Below are 23,270 nucleotides of genomic sequence, written 5' to 3'. Positions count from 1 at the left end.
GCCGTCTCACAGAGGGGCATTTGGCCTGAAAACCTGGCCAAAATTATTAGAAATGTTTTTACAGTTAATGGCTGAACTTTTTGAATAGTGTCAGTGTTTAAGGATGAACCCAAGTGATTTTGGTGAAAATCGGTCCCTGATATCGCCTAGCCCCCATACAAATTCCCCTCAAAATTGCTGTTTTTATACCCTCCACCACCATCAGTGGTGATAGAGGGTATATATAACTTTGTCATTCCGTGTGTAACACCAAGAAATATTCATCTGAGACCCAACAAAGTATATATATTCTGGGTCCTTATCAAATTCTGAGTCGATTTAGCTATGTCCGTCTGTCCGTCTGTCTGCCTAAAACACGCTCACGTTAAAACGAAGCAAAGGAAGTAAACCAAATTCACCGAAAATATTCATTGTTGTCCTAAGCAGTTTGGTATTGAAAATGAGCAAAATCCGTTCACACCGGGAAAAGTTATGAATCAAAATTTAAAACAACCTCGAAAAAAATAAGCATTTTTTACACATTCTGATCTAATTTTCTCGAACACTATGGAAGATAATTTCATGAAAGTCAGCAAACATTCGTTTCTGCACAAGATCTTGACTCCTGCTGAAAATTGCCAGAATCGGTCCACAATTTCATATACCTCCCATACAAAAGTACATATTCCCGGAAAATGGGTTTTTTGTTAATAACTTCCGTCACAATATCTATATCTTCACAAAATTTTACAAATTAAAATCTTATGTCAATTGAATTCATTCAGAGAAAAAATTTTCTGGATCGGACCATAATTGGACATAGCTCCCATACAAGGTCTCCTCCCGAAAATCACTTAAACGCGCATAACTCATTACTAAATAAAGATATCCATATAAAATTTGGAATAAGTATTTCTCATATGCACGGAAATATTATTCTTAAATTATTTTCCGATCGGTCCATAATTGATCATAGCTTCCATACAAGGTCCCCTCCCGAAAATCACTTAAAACCACATAACTCATTAGTAAATGAAGATATCCATATAAAATTTGGTGCAAGTATTGCTCTTATATACAGAAATATTACTATGAAAGTTTTTTTTGGATCGGTCCATAATTGGTCATAACTCCCATACAAGGTCCCCTCCCGAAATTCACTTAAAACCACATAACTCATTAGTAAGTGAAGATATCCATATAAAATTTGGTGCAAGTATTGCTCTTATATACAGAAATATTACTTTGAAAGTTTTTTCCGATCGGTCCATAATTGGTGATAACTCCCATACAAGGTCCCCTCCCGAAAATCACTTAAACGCACATAACTCATTACTAAAGTAAGATATCCATATAAAAGTTTGTACAAGTATTGCTTATATGCACAGAAATATTACTGAGAAATTTTTTTCGGATCGGTCCATAATTGGTCATGGCTCCCATACAAGGTCCCCTCCCGAAAATCACTTAAACGCACATAACTCATTACTAAATTAAGATATCCATATAAAATTTGTCACAAGTATTGCTCATATAAAAATAAATATTACTTTGAAAGTTTTCTCCGATCGGTCCATAATTGGTCATAGCTCCCACACAAGGTCCCCTCCCGAAAATCACTTAAACGCACATAACTCATTACAAAATTAAGATATCAATATAAAATTTGGTACAAGTATTGCTCATATGCACAAAAATATTACTGTGAAAAGCTTTTCCGATCGGTCCATAATTGGCCATAGCTCCCATACAAGGTCCCCTCCCGAAAATCACTTAAAACCACATAACTCATAAGTTAATGAAGATATCCATATACAATTTGGTACAAGTATTGCTTATATGCACAGAAATGTTACTTTGAAAATGTTTTCCTATCGGTCCATAATTGATCATAGCTCCCAACAAGGTCCCTTTCAAAAAAACACTCAAAGGCACATAGCTTATTACCTAATAGTGATGCCCATAAAATATTTGGCATAAATACTATTTTTGTACATATAAATGTTATTTCAAAATTTTTTCACGATCGGTCCATCCTTGGTCATAGCTCTCACACAAGGTTTCCTCCCGAAAATCACTTAAACGCACATAACTCATTACCAAATATTGGTATCCATACATTTAGCAAAAATGTTGATCTTATATACATAAATTATACTATAAAATTGTTTTACGATCGGTCCATATTTGGTCATAGCTCTCATACTAGGTCCCTTCCAGAAAATCACTTAAATGCACAATATTCATTACCAAAAATGATATAGATACAGAATTTTGAAATTTTCTTTATATACATAATTGGTCATAGCTCCCATACAAGGTCCTTTTACGAAAATCTTTTAAACGCACATTACTCATTACCAAATAAAGCTGTTGATACAAAATTTGGCACAAATATTAGTTTTGTATACAAAAATTCTATTTCAAGATTTTTTCACGATCGGTTCATAACATGGTACAAGTTTTCCTTCAGAAAATCACATAAACACTCATAACTTATTACAAAATTACGATATAGATACAAAATTTGACTGAAATATAGCTTTTATGTACAGAAATTTTGCTTAAAGATTTTTTTACGATCGGTCTATAATTGGTCATATCTCCAATACTAGGTCCTGCCTTTAAAAGCGATTTAACCGTATTTAACTAGTTGCAATATCAATTTGTGTAGAACAAAATTATATATATATGTATTTTGAAAATCCTTAAATCTTTCACACACACGCATACATGCAAATTACTAAATATCGCTAAGCGCTATTAAAATGTAAAGAAAATGGCGTTTGTAATGTTCAATAAATCTTGGAATTGTAATAGATTTAAGCTGTTTAAATCTTGGGATTTTTTCTATTTAAGACATGAGAAAACTTATTTATACAAATATTTGATCAATTAGAAAAGTATTAACATAAAAGTAGCTGGTGGAGGGTATTTAAGATTCGGCTCAGCCGAATATAGCACTCTAACTTGTTTACCCATAACTTTGGCAGTTATGAAACAATCATGACAATTGTGTACTTAGAAATCATGGTGTAAAGTTTGGTAAAAATAGGATCACATTTGACCCTAATCCCCATATAATTTCCCCTTTCACCTTAACGCCCATAAATGGCTTAAAAACATTGATATCGTGATGAATTTCGGTTTTACGTAAATCTTAATCATATGGCCAAATTTTTTTAAGATCGGTCCATAATTTACCCTAGGTCCGGAATAAGGCCCGTTTAAAAATCAGTTTAACAATTGTTTATTTTACATTATTTAATACTTAACTTAAAAATACTTAGAAAGTGAAACCAACTACAATCGTTATCATTTTCATCATCCACGTCAGGAAGAAAGAATTCAATAGTATCCGATTAAAATGCTCTTCTATTCTTATGCGGTTTTCGTGTACTAAAGCTTATAAAAGGGTCACTGCTTAAAAGTATCATATTCAGGACATTTCGATTGGTATCGCATCTGCTGAATTTCCTCGCATAATTGGTACGATATAATCTAAAGTGCTTATTTCTGGCCTCGGAAGCTTCTTCTGGCAATTGTCCAATTGGCAAAATTGCTTGTTTTATTACAGTATCGCAATGAATACGAATTTTGTGCATTTCAGACATACATACTTCTTTATAAGATAGATCATTCATTCATAAAAAGGTACATTTTGAGTAAAAACAAGGTAATGGTAAAATTTACGGAAATGGTCTTCAACTACCTTTAATTTCATCTACCTCTACTACCTCGCTTTTTTTTGCAAAAAGTGAATTAAAATTTATTCTAATTTGTGAATGAATTCTAGGTTCCATCATATTTTTGTACATTTTTGGTAAAAAAGGTAAAATGTTCAATAAATCGCCTAAAATAATTGTGGAAATTTGCTCAAACTTTCATATAGTTTTATGGCACTTTAGCACTTCCAAGATAAAATCTAACTTCGACGAATGCTTGACAGTGGCAAAGAGTGTGCTCCAGAGTTTCACTGTCCTCTCCACATGCTCTACATTCGTCTGAATCCGCACGTCCAATTTTGTATAGATGTGCACGTAATACTGTGTGTCCACTCAGAATACGTACCATCATACTAACTTCAGACTTGCTCATTTTGAGGAGATTTCTCGTCTTGTTCTCATCAGGGTCACCCCTAGGATCTTTGTGTTTCTACCCACCGATTCATTATTCCAAGAGGCCTTATGGGATTCTATCATTCATATTTTTAATTCAGCTTTTGTTGCGTCAAATGGTTTTGCGTTTGTCAGGTTTACTACCTCGAGCTCCCTTCCCCTTAAAGCTATTCATTCGCCCTTTCGTTACCGACTACTCCCGAGTGTCCTGGTACCCATATGATGTAAACCTTACCTCTGGGAGAGTATTCAGTTAAAGCTTTCTTACAATCCAATACGGTTTTAATTCTATCACCTGATATCGCCCTATTTGTCTTCTGGCTGTCGGTGAATATATTAAGGGCCCTGGGCGCCATATTTATTCTAATCCAATTTACACATTCCGTTATTGCTCGGACTTCTGCCTGGAAGCTTGTGTTATGATTAGGTAAACGGTGGTATATTTCTGTTTTTGGGTCTTCAATAGACCCACTTTATCTCCCAATTTAGAGCCATCCGTATAACACCGGATTCCTACTGGTATTTGCTCTAATGTTCCGCTTGACCAATACATTCTATCTGGTATCAGCGTTTCAAAGTTTCCGACATATTTTGTCCCTGGTATGCGATCGGGCACGTCCGATGATTGTGTATAACCTTCCAATGTGTCCAGTATACATTGATGACGTGTCCTATAACCGCTTTTGGCCAGTACGCCTAAGGTTATGAGCCGTTCGTCTATAAGTGCCGCCTCATATCTCATATGTATGTATTTTTCAATGGGTGGAATATCTTGCATTGTTTTCAGAGCCTTGGTTGATGTAGTGCTCATGGCTCCACTTATACCCAAGCAGCATGTACGCTGAACTACCTGTAGTAGATTGATATTACACTTTTTTCCAAAGAAGTCCACCAGATTATTGAAGCATAACTTAGGCTTGGTCTAATTACACTTTTATAGAGCCAATGTTTCATAGTAGGACTAAGGCCCCATTTCATGCCTATGGTTCTTCTTCATAGCGCCCAGCACCGATGTGCTTTGTTAATCCTTTCCTTTATGTGGTGCCTCCATCTTAATTTCCAGTCTAGTATTACAAGTAAGTACTTAACTCTGTCTATCACCGGTATATTCTTGCCCAGGAAACAGGGTTCAATATACTCAGAAATGTTTGTCTTTCTTGTGAAATGACATATTTCTGTCTTCGCCGGGTTAACATTGAGGCCTCTAGGTTGAGCACAGCTCAAGGCTGTACAGATCCTCCTCAGCCCCTCTACACAAATAATTTGGATCCTTTCCCCTTAGAAGTATTACGACATCGTCTGCTAAGTCCATTCTCGGTAAGGTCCTTAGGAGGCTATCGTGGTTACCCAGAATACCGCGAAATAGCCTTTTCCTGATATCGTATATCTCGCAGCTTATCAATCTGGTCCTTAGCATGTAGTTGATTCAGTTACGGAGCACTCGGTCAACATAAAACCTGTCTAAGAATTGGCTAAGAGTATCAGTGTGTACATTATTGAAGGCGCCTTCGATGTTAATACATAACGCTAGTGTATACAGTTTGCCTTCGAAGGATTCACCTATATAGTGGACAACTTCATTCAACGTCGTTTTTACCGATCGTCCCTTTATATAACTGCTTTTAACCATACTATCGACTATTCGTTCCAAGGTTTTAAGTAGGAAGGATGTAAGACTTATCGGTCGATAGGACTTAGGTGTCGCATAGCTAGGTTTTCTGTTTTGGGTATAAATATTAATAATAAACTTGTAAATTAAAAATAAATTTGTGAAAAAAATTATAAAATACTGACGGAGTAATTTGTAATAGATTTTATTTTAAATGTTAAATGTATTACACAATTTAATATCGAGAATTTTTTTTACAAATCTGAAAGACTTGTCCATAAAGTTAAAATAAATTTCAGGGAAAGAAAAAAGGAATATCATTCTTCTATTTTGCAGTACGGAGTTGTTTGGACCGGCGATTTTATTTTCTTATTCGTACTAAAACAAATCAATGCAACCAATGCATATATTCCGAAACAAAAGCTACTTCGTGGGGTCATTAAGGCAACTTTAAAAGAGAATTGAGAAAAAGTTGCTCGATATAAACCGTCAATTAAAACAAAAAGAAAAAATACTTATGTACAGAATCAGATGTTTACGTGATGCTTGTTTGTGATGCATTTCTGAACTCTTTTCGCATCTGATGCAGCGCAGTGATGCATTTCCAAACAGGCCCCTCAGCGGATCCTACAATTAAAAAAAAATTACATAGGCCGACTATGAAAAAAACGTTTTAAATAATTTTCACTAATCCCAGTGTGCTGATTCCGAATATGGAAATAAAAGTCGTATGTATTTCATGTATTTCATTCAATTGTTACCACAGCTCTCAATGCCTTTGACATTGCAAATCTTTACGATTTATTGCATCAACTATTATTGGATTTAACCAACTCAGCATTCAAATCATACTGCTAAAATAGCAAAAATAGCTCTTGAATTCCATCTGGCATTACTAATTGTTATTAACTCTATGCCATCTCTCTATTTAGTTTTCTTAAATATAATAATCTTGAATAAATTTAGCTTTAAGTTCTTCATAATTTTAAATCAGATCGATTAGTTCATCCATTACATGCCTCTATATTAAGTCGAGGACAACCAATGTATTGAGATGAAAGCAACGGTATTCTTCTCGTATCGAATTTGGCAATGCAGTGGACTTATGCCATAGTTTACTTTCTATAATTTTAATAAAATCTATTGGTGTAGCACTACATATCGGACACGCCTGCGTTGAGTTTGTTCAGGACTTTCAACATTTTAAATGCAACTTAAAATCTATTGGAATTATCTTTGACTTTTCAATTGGTATTATCAAGCATTCTAGTTTCTTTATCTATTTGTCTAAATCTGTGTTTTCGTTTAAAATGTCATCCATTGTTTTATGAACTCTAGCTTTAACGGATAAATCTTGTGGAGTTCTGGTTCACCACTATATTGGCCTTCCAGCGCTATTTTTGAATCTTAAGTGATGTTGCATGTAACGAATGGTCCGTTGGTTCTAAAAAAGTTTGTTTAAATTGATATTGACAGGTACTACTGCAAAAATGTCACTTACAAATTTTGTCACTTACACTGATTCCATATGGTCTATTACTTTTTATTCCCAATAAAGTTTTATTTTGGGCCTGTTGGGAAATGCATCACTGCATTTGATGATTAGTAATGTATGTATTCCTAATCCTTTATCGTATCAGCCATTTTTATGATGCGTGTTTTTCACAGTGCATCATATGTTGCGCAGTAATGCATTTCCAAATAGGCTCTTTCGTGTCTTGCTTTAGGTGCGGATATACATATAATAAATGCTAATTCTTCTTCATCAGAAATTGTATGTTTAAAATTTGTTTTGACATTCTGCTGTCAAAACCATAAAAAACTGATTGCCTTTAGGATTTCTTAAGACCAAGAGCCAACATCATCGGCATCATTATAAGAGTCCTACTCGAAAGTTCCCACTACCTTAATTTCGTCAAAGACTAGCACCCAGATTTTGTCTTCTTGTGAAAAATCTGTTGTTTTTTCCATAAATCCTATTGACGTTGTAAGTAAGCCTTCATGCGCATCGGATTTCTTACACCAGCGATGAAGTGAAGTACAGGAAATGCTTCCTTATACAGGTGGTTATAAGCTCTTGGTCCAGCGATGTGTAAATACGTTGGGTCAGCACTAGATGCATAATTGGATTATATCAATAATACAATTTTTAAAGAAAATTTAACTTTTAATAGAAACCCTTTTCTTTCAAACAAACACTTGTTGTGAAATTGGCAACGAAACTATTGGTTTCGCATTTGCCATTTGAAACAGCCTACGCCTTGCTGCTATTGTTCAAAAAGCTTCGAAATGATCTACACATATGCCAAATCTTGTCTTTTTGCAGATTTCATCCATCTTCAAACGTTTACTTTTCCTTGTTGGTAATGTTAAAAAGCGCTCCATTTCCAGACTGTTCCTTTTTAAAAAAGGTACAACCATTTTAAATTTGATACACAACCTTGGTTATAAATATTTCTGTATATCTATTAGATTTTATCTAACTTCAAATACTTCACAATATCCGAAATTTGCAGCATTTTTAAAAAATTTAAATTGAAATTAATTTATTATAACTGTCACTTCAAAAAAAAAAAAAAACAAGTTAGAGTGCTATATTCGGCTGAGCCGAATCTTAAATACCCTCCACCAGCAACTTTTGTATTAATTAATAAAATATTTGTAGAAATAAGTTTTCTCATGTCTTAAATAGAAAAATCCCAAGATTTAAACAGCTTAAATCTATTACAATTCCAAGATTTATTGAACATTAGAAACGCCACTTTCTTTTAAATTTTTATAGCGCCATAAGATATGCTTTAGCGATATTTAGTATTTGCATGTATGCATGTGTGTGAAAGATTTAAGGATTTTCAAAATACATACATATATATAATTTTGTTCTACACAAATTCATAATGCAAATAGTTAAATACGGTTAAAGCGCTTTTAGGGGCAGGACCTAGTATGAGAGATATGACCAAATATAGACCGATCGTAAAAATTCTTTAAGCAAAATTTCTGTACATAAAAACTATATTTCAGTAAAATTTTGTATCTATATCGTAATTTAGTAATAAGTAATGTGTGTTCAAGTGATTTTCTGAAGGGACACTTGCATGGGACCCACCGCAACCATGTTATGAACCTATCGAGAAAAAATCTTGAAATATAATTTTTGTATACAAAACTATTATTTGTGCCAAATGTTGTATCAATGGCTTTATTTGGTAATGAGAAATGTGAGAGATTTTCGTAAAAGGACCTTGTATGGGAGCTATGACCAATTATGTATAAAAAGACAAAATTTCAAAATTTTGTATTTATATAATGAATATTGTGCATTTAAATGATTTTCTGGAGGGGACCTACTATGAGAGCTATGACCAAATATGGACCGATCGTAAAACAATTTTATAGTGTAATTTATGTATATAAGAGCAATATTTTTGCTAAATGTATGGATATCAAGATTTGGTAATGGGTTATGTGCGTTTAAGTGATTTTCGGGAAGGAACCTTGTATGGGAGCTATGACCAAGGATGGACCGATCGTGAAAAAATTTTGAAATAACATTAAGTGTTTTTTGCATTACAAAATAATATCTATGAACAAAAATAATATTTATTAATATCATTATTTGGTAATGAGTTATGTTCCTTTAAGTGTTTTTCTGAAAGGGACCATGTATGGGAGCTATGATCAATTATGGATCGATAGGAAAACAATTTCACAGTAATATTTCTCTGTATATGAGCAATATTTCTGCCAAACTTTATATGGATATCTTAATTTAGTAATGAGTTATACGCGTTTAAGTGATTTTCGGGAGGGGACCTTGTATGGGAGCTATGACCAATTATGAACCGATCGGAAAAAACTTTCACAGTAATATTTCTATGCATATGGGCAATACTTATACCAAATTTTATATGTATATCTTAATTTAGTAATGAATTATGCGCGTTTAAGTGATTTTCCGGAGGGGAACTTGTATGGGAGCTATGACCAATTATGGACCGATCGGAAAAAAATGTCATAGTAATATTTCTGTGAATATGAGTAATACTTGTACCAAATTTTATATGGATATCTTAATTTAGTAATGAGTTATGCGCGTTTAAGTGATTTTCGGGAGGGGACCTTGTATGGGAGCTATGATCAATTATGAACCGATCGGAAAAAACTTTCACAGTAATATTTTTATGCATATGGTCAATACTTATACCAAATTTTGTATGGATATCTTAATTTAGTAATGAGTTATGCGCGTTTAAGTGATTTTCGGGAGGGGACCTTGTATGGGAGCTATGACCAATTTTGAACCGATCCAAAAAAATTTTCGCAGTAATATTTCTATGCATGTGGGCAATTTTTATACCAAATTTTATATGGATATCTTAATTAAGAAGTGATTTATGCGCGTTTAAGTGATTTTCGGGAGGGGACCTTGTATGGGAGCTATGACCAATTATGGACCGATCGGAAAAAACTTTCACAGTTATATTTCTATGCATATGGGCAATACTTATACCAAATTTTATATGGATATCTTAATTTAGTAATGAGTTATGCGCGTTTAAGTGATTTTCGGGAGGGGACCTTGTATGGGAGCTATGACCAATTATGGACCGATCGGAAAAAACTTTCACAGTAATATTTCTGTGCATATGGGCAATACTTGTACCAAATTTTATATGGATATCTTAATTTAGTAATGAGTTATGCGCGTTTAAGTGATTTTCGGGAGGGGACCTTGTATGGGAGCTATGACCAATTATGGACCGATCGGAAAAAGCTTTCACAGTAATATTTCTATGCATATGGGCAATACTTATACCAAAGTTTATATGGATATCTTAATTTAGTAATGAGTTACGGTGCAGGGCCTAAATAACCCAGTACCGGCGGCAAGTGTTGATCTACTCGCGAGTCACGTGTCGTCGTCATCCTGCAATCGTGAGCAGAATACTACTACGGAGGTGGGTACCTTGGCCTCCGTGGCGGACAATGCGTCAAGTGTACAGCATGCCGCTGGCAAAAATATAGGGGTGAAAGAGAAGGATGTACTCGGAGAGAGCTCTAAGCTACCTCAGCCTTTAAATATAGGTGAGGGTTCCGACTCTGAATCCTCAGATGATAATAATAATAATACCATTATAGCAAATCCCAAAAAGGATGAAGTAGAGCAAATGGTGAAAGAGGTGAGTGATAGCATAGCTAAACTACCTATTACTAAGAAAAGACTTTCTGGAGCACAGAGGAGGAAGTTGAAAAAGATGCTTCAGGAAATCATAGTTAGTCAATCCCACGACACTCCAAAGGAAAAATCGGACTCTCTCACAAGATCTGAGGCAAAAAGGATCAGGTCTCCCGAGGAGTTGACAACTGAGAATAAGCCTAAGAAGAAAAAGAGCTCCCCGTCTTCTAATACACAGTCGAAGCCAAGCCATACTTCACTCAAAGGAATCTCAAGTGAGAATCCTGCGAGTAAGGGTGACAACGCCAAGCCAGATATTCCGAAGACGAACACGTCGGCGAAATCAACCTCGAAGGTAAGGGAATCTCAAAAGAAGCCCCGAAAAACGAGGAAGGAGAAGCTAGACGGAGGAAAAGGTAAAGAGCCGCCATCTTACGCCAAAGTTGCCAGAAGTAGGCACCGGGACGATCTCTGCTATGCAGTTTACGATGCCGGTAATCCGACAGGCAAAATTCCAATAGACCAACAGAGTAAAATAGAAGACCTGGTCAACAATAAGATAGTGGACCATGCAATAGCTTCAAAGGGCAAACAACCAATAGAGAGCGAGAGCTGCGAGTTCAGCATGGGCGTGATGTTGATGAGGTTGGCATCTCACCAATGTGTTAGCACCCTAAAGAACTTGGTGGAAAGTATCCCTCCTCCCTGGGACGGCGCTAGGCTGGGACTGGCAAAGAAGAGCGAGCTTCCGGTGCTCCTAAAGTCCACTGTCTACATAAAAGGATGGGGCAGTAAACTGGCTAATGAACGTATACTGGAAATTCTTGGAGGTCAAAATGCTGAGCTGGCCGTGGAAAAATGGGATGTCTTTTACAGGAAAGAAGAACCTGAGGGAACTTTATTTGTAATAGGTATCGACCAGAAATCCATGGCTAGTCTTGCCAAGAATAAAGGTAGGGCTTACTTCGCCTCTAAATCTGTCATATTCAAAATTGGGAAGGTGCCGATTGGAAGGGCTGTTACAACAAGCCTCGAAAAGGACACTAAAAAACCTAAGACCACAGTATCCACTACTGATAACGTTGAGGAGTCAAATCCTAAAATCGAGGAATTTACCATTAACTCGCCAGAAGAAAGTGTAGTTGCCCTTTCCAAAATTGGGAAGGCGCCGATTGAAAGGGCTGTCAAAACCGGCCCCGACAAGGACACTAAAACACTTGAGACAGTACCCAAAGCATCATTAGCAAGTACTAGCAATGTTGAGGAGTCAAATCCTAAAAGCGAGGAGGAAATCACTCACCCGCCAGAAGACAGAACAGCAATGCTCTCCAGAATTGGGAATGTGTCTATTAAAAATACTGCTATTCCTATGCCTGATAAGGACACCGCAGTGCCATCAACAGTACTCACTGCATTAATAGCCACTTCAGGCTATCCGGAGGAGTCAAATCCAAAGAGCGAGGAGGTGACCACCAACTCGCTGGAAGACAGTTTAATGGATGACCATGATTGAGGTTATCCAAATAAACCTCCATCGGAGCGAGACAGCTACCAACGCTCTGATGGCTAAAATCAACACAGGTAAAATACATATAGCTTTAATCCAGGAACCTTGGACGATTCGCAACAAGGTTTCTGGATTAAATCACGTAAATTTCCAACTTTTCTACGCTGATACAGGATCTCGCCCGAGAACATGTATCTTATGTCACAAGAACTTATGTTTTCTCCTCTCAACAGGATTATCAACATCGGATGCAACGGTGCTGAAGCAAGGTCGAGGCAACATATTCCTTGCATCTATTTACCTGCCTTTCGATTCTCCGACCCTACCACCAACGTCGGATCTGATGAAACTGGTTGAAGAGGCACAAAGGAAAAATAAGAAAATTGTAATAGGTTGTGATGCCAACTCGCATCATGTAGCTTGGGGTAGTACAAACACCAATCGCAGGGGACAAGCCCTCATGGATTTCTTTAATACTAAAGACTTGATAACATTGAACTTAGGTAATAAAGCTACCTTCGTCAATAGAATCAGAGAAGAAGTATTAGATATAACTATATGTTCAGAAGAGCTTATAAACGAAATTCAGGATTGGAGAGTTTCGGACGAGCACTCCTTTTCTGATCATCGGTACATAAGATTCAAAATACTAAGGCCACCACCAAAGCCGATAAAGTTTCGGAATAAGTCTAAAACTAATTGGACAATGTTCGGGGCCTTACTAAAGAACCGTTTAGGTCAGGACACTTTTCAATGTCGAAATAAAGAGGATATAGATGCCAAAGTGGAAACGTTCACAAGTGCCCTGGTTGAATCGTTCGAGGACAGCTGCCCTCTGCGAGAGCGGAGATCTGCCCAGGAAAAACCCTGGGTAACTGGGGAGATCCGGAACCTTGGGAAGACTCTTCGCAAACTATTTAACCGGGCACGGCGTAAAAAGACCGCAGTATACTGGGATGAGTATCGTAATAAACTTGGTGAATATAAGAAAATCGTTCGAAAAGCCAAACGAGACTCCTGGAAACTTTTCTGTGAACAGGTAGATAGCGTAAATGACGTATCGAAGATAAAAAAATTCCTATCCAAAACTCATGTCCAACCGGAATCTATGATCGATGACACGGGCAGGAGGCTTGAGGATATGGAGGAGACAATGAAACTCCTAATGGATTCTCATTTCCCACCCGGTATATCGAATAACATAAATGAACCGATATTGGAGGAAGGGGAGGGTAACACGGAAATAGTTATTACAACTGACATGGTTAAAGGGGCAATCAAGAGCTTTGCTCCCTATAAAGCTGCAGGGCCGGATGGAATTTTCCCGGCACTTTTGCAGATGGAGGCGGGACTGCATGCTTAAAATTGGCATATACCCCAGTTAAATGGCAGGATGCAAGGGTAATATTTATACCCAAACCAGGGAAACCTAGCTATGCGACACCTAAGTCCTATCGACCGATAAGTCTTACGTCCTTCCTACTTAAAACCTTGAAACGGATAGTCGATAGCATGGTTAAAAGCAGCATACCATACAATGACCTTAAATATAAGCAGCATGCTTATGTAAAGGGACGATCGGTGGAAACCGCTTTAAATGAAGTTGTCCACTACATAAGTGAATCTTTCGATAGCAAACTGTATACACTGGCAGTATGCATTGACATCGAAGGCGCTTTCAATAACGTGCACACTGATACCCTTATCCAATCCCTAGACCAGTTTTATGTTGACCGGGTGCTCCGTAACTGGATCAACTACATGCTAAGGAACAGATGGATAAGCTGCGAGATGTACGATATAACTATCAGGAAAAAGGTATTTCGCGGTATACCACAGGGTGGCATTTTGTCACCTTTACTCTGGGTCACCACGATTAATAGCCTCCTAAGGACCCTAACCGAGAAAGGACTTAGACCTGTCTGCTATGCAGACGATGTCGTAATACTTTTAAAGGGAAAGGATCCAAATTACTTGTGTAGAAGAGCTGAGGAGGCTCTGAATACGGCCTTGAGCTGGGCTCAACCGAGAGGCCTCAATGTTAACCCGGCGAAGACGGAAATCTGTCTTTTCACAAGAAAGACAAAAATTTCTACATATACTGAACCTTGCTTCTTGGGCAAGAAGATACCGGTGACAGACAAAGTTAAGTACTTAGGTGTAATACTTGACCGGAAATTAAAATGGAGACACCACATAGAGGATAGGATCAACAAGGCACATTGGTGCTGGGCGATATGTAGGAGAACCATAGGCATGAAATGGGGTCTTAGTCCTACTATGACAAATTGGCTTTATAAAAGTGTAATTAGACCAATTCTAGCTTATGCTTCAATAATTTGGTGGAGTGCTTTGGACAAAAAGTGTAATATCAAACTACTACAGGGAGTTCAGCGTACATGCTGCTTGGGTATAAGTGGTGCCATGTGTACTACTTCAACCAAGGCTCTGGAAACGTTGCTAGATATTCCACCCATTGAAACATATATAAGATATGAGGCGGCGCTTACAGCCGAACGGCTCTTTACTTTAGGCGAACTGGCCAAAAACGGTTATAGGACACGTCATCAGTGTATACTGGACACATTGGAAGGTTATACACATTCATCGGACGTGCCTGATCGCATACCAGACACTGAATATGTCGGAAACTTTGAAACGCTAATCCCAGATAGAATGTCTTGGTCAAGCGGAACATTAGAGCAAATACCAGTAGGAATCCGTTGCTACACGGATGGCTCTAAATTAGGGGACAAAGTGGGTCTGGGGTTCTATATTGAAGACCCAGAAACAGAAATATACCACCGTTTACCTAATCATAACACAAGCTTCCAGGCAGAAGTACGAGCAATAACGGAATGTGTAAATTGGATTAGAATAAATATGGCGCCCACAGGGCTTAATATATTTACCGACAGCCAGAAGGCAATTTGTGCGATATCAGGTGATAGAATTAAATCTAAGACCGTATTGGATTGTAAGAAAGCTTTAACTGAATACTCTCCCAGAGGTAAGGTTCACATCATATGGGTACCAGGCCACTCGGGAGTAGTCGGGAACGAAAGGGCGAATGTAATAGCTTTAAAGGGAAGGGAGCTCGATGTAGTTAACCTGACAAACGCAAAACCATTCGACGCAACAAAAGCTGAATTAAAAATATGGATGAGAGAATCCCATAAGGCCTCTTGGAATAATGAAACGGTGGGTAGAACCACAAAGATTCTATGGGGTGACCCTGATGAGAGCAAGACGAGAAATCTTCTCAAAATGAGCAAGTCTGAGGTTAGTATGATGGTACGTATTCTCAGTGGACACACAGGATTACGAGCACATCTATACAAAATTGGACGTGCGAATTCAGACGAATGTAGAGCATGTGGAGAGGACAGTGAAACTCTGGAGCACTTTCTTTGCCATTGTCAGGCATTCGTCGAAGTTAGATCCAAGTATCTTGGAAGTGATGTTATTCCAGAAATAACATTCTTAACCAACACCGATTGGAAGATTCTTAGGAATTACGTCCAGGAAACTGAGTTTCTGAACATGGAAAAATAATACATTCAGTGAACAATTTTTTTTTTTTTTTTTTTCTTGAATTGGAGCGCACAACAGGCCCGATAGTGGCCTAGGTGTATTTCTTCGGATTTGATGTAGTATACATCCTCCTATCAACCTACCTACCTACCTACCTATGCGCGTTTAAGTGATTTTCGGGAGGGGACCTTGTATGGGAGCTATGTCCAATTATGGACCGATCCAGAAAATTTTTCTCTGAAAGAATTCTATTGACATAAGATTTTAATATGTAAAATTTTGTGAAGATATCTAGATTGTGATGGCAGTTATTAACGAAAAACCCGTTTTCCGGGAATATGTACTTTTGTATGGGAGGTATATGAAATTGTGGACCGATTCTGGAAATTATCTGCACGGTTCAAGATCTTATGTAGAAACGAATGTATGGTGATTTTCATGGAATTATCTTGCATAGTTTTGGAGAAAATTACATTAGAATGTGTAAAAAATGCTTATTTTTTTCGAGGTTGTTTTAAATTTTGATTCATAACTTTTCCCGATGTGAACCGATTTTGCTCATTTTCAATACCAAACTGTACCGGATAATAATGAATATTTTGGGTGAATTTGGTTAAATTATATTGCTTCGTTTTAACGTGAGCGTGTTTTACACAGACAGACAGACGGACGGACGGACGGACAGACGGACATAGCTAAATCGACTCAGAATTTCATAAGGACCCGGAATATATATATTTTGTTGGGTCTCAGATGAATATTTCTTGGTGTTACACACGGAATGACAAAGTTATATATACCCTCTATCACCACTGATGGTGGTGGAGGGTATAAAAACAAGTTAGAGTGCTATATTCGGCTGAGCCGAATCTTAAATACCCTCCACCAGCTACTTTTATATTAATACTTTTCTAATTGATCAAATATTTGTATAAATAAGTTTTCTCATGTCTTAAATAGAAAACATCCCAAGATTTAAACAGCTTAAATCTATTACAATTCCAAGATTTATTGACAAACGCCATTTTCTTTATATTTTAATAGCGCTTAGCGATATTTAGTAATTTGCATTTATGTGAAAGATTTAAGGATTTTTAAAATACATATATAATTTTGTTCTACACAAATTGATAATGGTAACTAGTTAAATACGGTTAAAGCGCTTTTAAGGGCAGAACCTAGTATTGGAAATATGACCAATTATAGACCGATCGTACAAAATTCTTTAAGCAGAATTTCTGTACATAAATGCTAAATTACAGTCAAATTTTGTATCTATATCGTAATTTAGTAATAAGTAATGTCTGTTTAAGTGATTTTCTGAAGGGAACCTCGTATGGGACCGACCGCACCCATGTTATGAACCGATCGTGAAAAAATCTTGAAATAGAATTTTTGTATACAAAACTAATATTTGTGCCAAATTTTGTATCAATAGCTTTATTTGGTAATGAGTAATGTGCGTTTAAGAGATTTTCGTAAAAGGACCTTGTATGGGAGCTATGACCAATTATGTATATAAATACAAAATTTTTAAATTCTGTATCTATATCATTATTTGGTAACGAATATTGTGCTTTTAAGTGATTTTCTGGAGAGGACCTAGTATGAGAGCTATGACAAATATGGACCGATCGTAAAACAATTTTATAATGTAATTTGTGTATATCAGAGCAATGATTTTGCTAAATGTATGGATATCAATATTTGGTAATGAGTTATGTGCATTTAAGTGATTTTCGGGAGGGAACCTTGTATGGGAGCTATGACCAAGGATGGACCGATTGTGAAAAAATTTTGAAATAACATTTAAGTGTACAAAAATAGTATTTATTTATATCACTATTTGGTAATGAGTTATGTGCCTTTAAGTGTTTTTCTGAAAGGGACCTGTATAGCAGCTGTGATCAATTATGGACCGATAGGAAACAAATTCACAGTAATATTTCTCTGTATATGAGCAATACTTCTGCCAAACTTTATATAGATATCTTAATTTAGTAATGAGTTATGTGCGTTTAAGTGAGTTTCGGGGGGGACCTTGTATGGGAGCTATGACCAGTAATGGACCGATCGAAAAAAATTTCTCTGTGCATATAAGCAATACTTGTACCAAATTTTATATGGATATCTTAATTTAGTAATGAGTTATGCGCGTTTAAGTGATTTTCGAGAGGAGACCTTGTATGGGAGCTATGACCAATTATGGACCGATCGGAAAAAAACTTTCGAAATAATATTTTTATGCATATGTGCAATACTTATACCAAATTTGGTAGAGATATCTTAATTTAGTAATGAGTTATGCGCGTTTAAGTGATTTTCGGGAGGGGACCTTGTATGGGAGCTATGACCAATTTTGGACCGATCGGAAAAAACTTTCACAGTAATATTTTTATGCATACGGGCAATACTTATACCAAATTTTGTATGGATATCTTAATTTTGTAATGAGTTATGCGCGTTTAAGTGATTTTCGGGACGGGACCTTGTATGGGAGCTATGACCAATTTTGGACCGATCGAAAAAAACTTTCACAGCAATATTTCTATGCATATGGGCAATACTTATACCAAATTTTATATGGATATCTTAATTTAGTAATGAGTTATGCGAGTTTAAGTGATTTTCGGGAGGGGACCTTGTATGGGAGCTATGACCAATTTTGGACCGATCGGAAAAAACTTTCACAGCAATATTTCTATGCATATGGGCAATACTTGTACCAAATTTTATATGGATATCCTACTTTAGTAATGAGTTATGTGCGTTTAAGTGATTTTTGGGATGGGACCTTGTATGGGAGCTATGACCAATTTTAGACCGATCGGAAAAAACTTTCACAGTTATATTTTTATGCATACGGGCAATACTTATACCAAATTTTGTATGGATATCTTAATTTAGTAATGAGTTATGCACGTTTAAGTGATTTTCGGGAGGGGACCTTGTATGGGAGCTATGACCAATTATGGACCGATCGGAAAAAACTTTCACAGCAATATTTCTATGCATATGGGCAATACTTGTACCAAATTTTATATGGATATCTTAATTTAGTAATGAGTTAAGCGCGTTTAAGTGATTTTCGGGAAGGGACCTATGGGAGCTATGTCCAGTTATGGACCGATCCAGAAAATTTTTCCTCTGAATGAATTCAATTGACATAAAATTTTAATTTTTAAATTTTTGTGAAGATATCTTCATTGTTATTAACAAAAAACCCATTTTCCGGGAATATGTACTTTTGTATGGGAGGTATATGAAATTGTGGACCGATTCTAGCAATTTTCAGCAGTGATCAAGATCTTGTGTAGAAACGAATGTATGGTGATTTTCATGGAATTATCTTGCATAGTTTTCGGGAAAATCAGAATGTGTAAAAATTGCTTATTTTTTTCGAGGTTGTTTTAAATTTTGATTCAGAACTTTTCCCGGTGTGAACCGATTTTGCCCATTTTCAATACCAAACAACTTAGGAAAATGAAGAACATTTTGGGTGAATTTGGTTAAATTATATTGCTTCGTTTTATCGTGACCGTGTTTTACACAGACAGACGGACAGACGGACATAGCTAAATCGACTCAGAATTTGATAAGGACACAGAATATATATATTTTGTTGGGTCTCAGATGAATATTTCTTGGTGTTACACACGGAATAACAAAGTTATATATACCCTCTATCACCACTGATGGTGGTGGAGGGTATAAAAACAAGTAAGAGTGTTATATTCGGCTGTGCCGAATCTCATATACCCACAATCAAACCGCATACCGTAAAATAAATGCTCCCCTATATACATCAGGGTAATATTTGGAATATGGCTTAAGTCAATTATGGACCGAGCTCTTTTGAACTAACAAAATATTAATTTTTATAAACCAAATATTTTAGTTCAATTTTTAAACCGTGAGCGTATGAGTAATTTTCTGAAGAGGACCTTTATATGTGTCAATTATGAACCGATACTCATAAAATTTTGTACATAGATCTCGTTTGTATAGAACTAGTTTATGCCGAATTTCAGCGTTATACTCGTATTTTAAATAAGGAAAACTCGTTTTTTAATAACCAAAACTCTTTTCTGAAGGGAACCTCTAATTTTCTGAATTTTCTTCATCACATTGAATTACCGACACATTCCGCATGAAATTCGTATTTCATAACTCATATTTTTAAGCCAGTAATGATCGTTTAAGTTATTTTCTGAAGGGGCCAATCCACATACAATTTGGTAGAGAGATTTTGGTTCGCGAGGAACTTACATATTTGTATCGCATTTTATCGCTATACTCATATTTTTTAACCAGTAATGAGCGTTAAAGTAATTTTCTGAAGGGGACCTTGTATGGGTGGCAGGGTAAATTATGGACCGATCCTCCCTAAATTTGGTGGAGAGATTTTGGCTCGCATTAAACTTATGTGTGTCAAATTTCGTCACTACATTCATATTTTTAAGCCAGCAATGAGCATTATAGTCATTTGCAGAGGGGGGCCTTATATGGGGGAAGGGTCATTTATGGCCCATCCAGAAAAAAATTGGTACAGAGATTTTGGCTCGTAAGAAACTTACGTGTGTCTCATTTCATCGCTTTACTCGTATTTTTAAGACAGTAACGAGCGTTAAAGCCATTTCCTGAAGTGGACCCAATAGGTGGAGTAGGGTCAATTATGGACCTATCCACATAAAAGTTGGTAAAGAGATTTTGGATCGCGAGGAACTTAATTGTGTATAATTTTATTTCTATATATCGTCACCTGAAACGCAAACGGCCCTAACTAACCAAAAATTCAAAATCGATTTTATTGCTGATTCTAATGTATTGCATCAAAACAAATGTTCGCACCAAAAATTGGACTCCTACGACCAACATTATCGATTTTATTGACAAAAAACAAAAGGCCCTATCTACAAAAACATTTCAATATTGAAGGTAAAAAGTCCAATTTATCCATTTTTATATACGCCACTGTCAACCGTGATAACAAATGATAGGTTTCACTATTAAATAATTTCTTTATTTACTACAAATAAATCGCGTTGATAGAAACAAACTTTTCAATTTAAATGGTTTTTTGCTTCTCTTGTAAAATTTTAAAATTGTTAGATAGTTTGCGTTTTAGGTGACGATATGTATATTTTAACCAGTAATGAGCGTTAAAGTCATTTTCAGAAGGGGACCTTATATGGGGGGTAGGGTCATTTATAGGCCGATCATAAAAAAAATTGGTAGAACGATTTTGGTTCGTAAGAAACTTACTTATATAATTTCATCGCTATACTCGCATTTTTGGGCGAGTAATGAGTATTAAAGTCATTTTCAGAAGGGGATCTTATATGGGGGGGGTAGGTCATTTTCTGAAGTGGACCTTATATGGGGGGTTGGGTCAATTATGGACCGATCCTCAAAAAATTTGGTAGAAAGATTTTAGCTCATATGAAACTTATTAATGTCGAGTTTCATAACTATACTCATACTTCTAAAGCTGTTATGTCCTTTAAAGCTGCTTTTTGGAGGTCCACTTGTATGGGGGCTATCCGAAAAAGTGGACCAATATTTCGATGTCTATGACCAATATTTCGATGTGTTACAAACGGAATGACAAAATCAATATACCCCCCATATTTTTTGATGGTGGGTATAAAAATAAAAACAATAACAAACTTTTATTATTATAAATGTACTAATTAAGAATTAACAAGTTTAATTGCTATATTCGGCTATGCTGAATCTTAAATAATTTGGTCATTTAACTGATTTGGAGGTGGACCTTATCTCTGAATGGAGAAAAGTGACAAAATTTTGCTCATATCTCCGTTATATTTGAGCAGATTTTTGTTAATTTTAAATAGGAAACATCTCTGAAATAGGAAACATCTCTGAAATAGGAAACATCTCATAATCAACTCTGTTATCTATAAGGATCCAGAAAGTAGATATAGTGTCGGAAAATTGGATAGTATACTGTGGAAATCCAAGTTTAGACATTGAGACTGCACAAAATTGGCTTTGCGGCTATTGCAGTTGTCAGTTATTTAGGGCCTGAAAATCAATAGCTTTGGAAATGATCCCAGAAAAAAAAACACCCTTGCACCCCGTCAAAGCAAAAATGGACTTTCACTTGAACATTTAAGAAATAACTATGGAATGAATTATGTGATTACTGCGAAACTAAACAAGAAGGGCCCAGTGTGAGTTCAAATACTTAAATCGATTTTATCTTCTTTCTGAGCTGATTTAGCTATGTCCGTCTGTGTGTCCATGTAAACCTTGTGCGCACTTTACAGGTCGCAAAATCCCAAAAGATTATTGTATACTCACTTGGTGATACGACATTTTGCAAAAGAGCCATGCGGGGCACTCCTTAAGGTGGGGTGTTATCTCCTCTCCTATGGAACATGACCATAAACGGACTCCTACTCAGACTTGATTCACTAGGATTTAAAACGGTTGCATACGCTGTTGCAGTAGCAGTAACTGGTACGTATTTTGAGACTTTGTTAAAGATTAGAAGAGCGTAAATTGCGGTCTCAGTGTTAATGAAGGACAAACGGAACTTGTATTGTTTTCGGACAAATACAAAATTCTTCAATTCTCTCTTCCACGTCTAAAAGGCGAGGTTCTCACGCTGTCGTGGTATCTTCATTGAAGAATCTCTTTCCGGCTCAATGACGATTGCTCTATCCTACAAGCTGAAATTTCAGCGATAAAAAGGGCATCCAATCGGCTAAGGTACTATCGGATATCCAACAGGGATATCAGAATTTATACTGACAGTCAAGCCGCTATCAAATCCCTGATAGATGTATACTATTCATCAAAACTTTTCCAGAAATGAGATGGCGAGACATTCAAGAATTACCTTAGTTTGGGTCAAAGGACACGGGGAGATAATTGGCAACATTACTGCTGATATCTAAGCGAAAGCTGGCACAAGATTGGCCGCACTGGATATAGACCAGTTCTGTGGCGTCACCCTAGCGGGCTTTAAGATACAAATAAACGACTTTTATTTTAACTCAGCTCAAGACCGGTGGTCTCAGGAGCATACTTGCTCGATTGCTATGGCCTTATATGGATCCTTATAAAACATCTGTTATCTGTTATCAGTTCTTACTGCTCATTCCAAGTTTGGAAACCATGCAAGACGCATTGGTCTTGCATACAATGACTTCTGTAGGAGCTGTCAAACGAAGAGGAGGAGAAGGAGACAATTACTCATTTTCTCATTAAAATTGTCAAAGTGGGTATGAGATTAATTATACAATATGATTTCGACTCCTCTATGGACGCGTTTACATCTCTATTCTTCACTCCATTGCTATATTAACTTTTTTC

The sequence above is a fragment of the Lucilia sericata genome, unplaced genomic scaffold, assembly GCF_015586225.1.
Source record: "Lucilia sericata isolate MDLA Ls3-8-SP2 unplaced genomic scaffold, ASM1558622v1 Contig000122F_arrow, whole genome shotgun sequence".
NCBI lineage: Eukaryota > Metazoa > Arthropoda > Insecta > Diptera > Calliphoridae > Lucilia > Lucilia sericata.
This window is presented reverse-complemented; position numbering follows the sequence as displayed.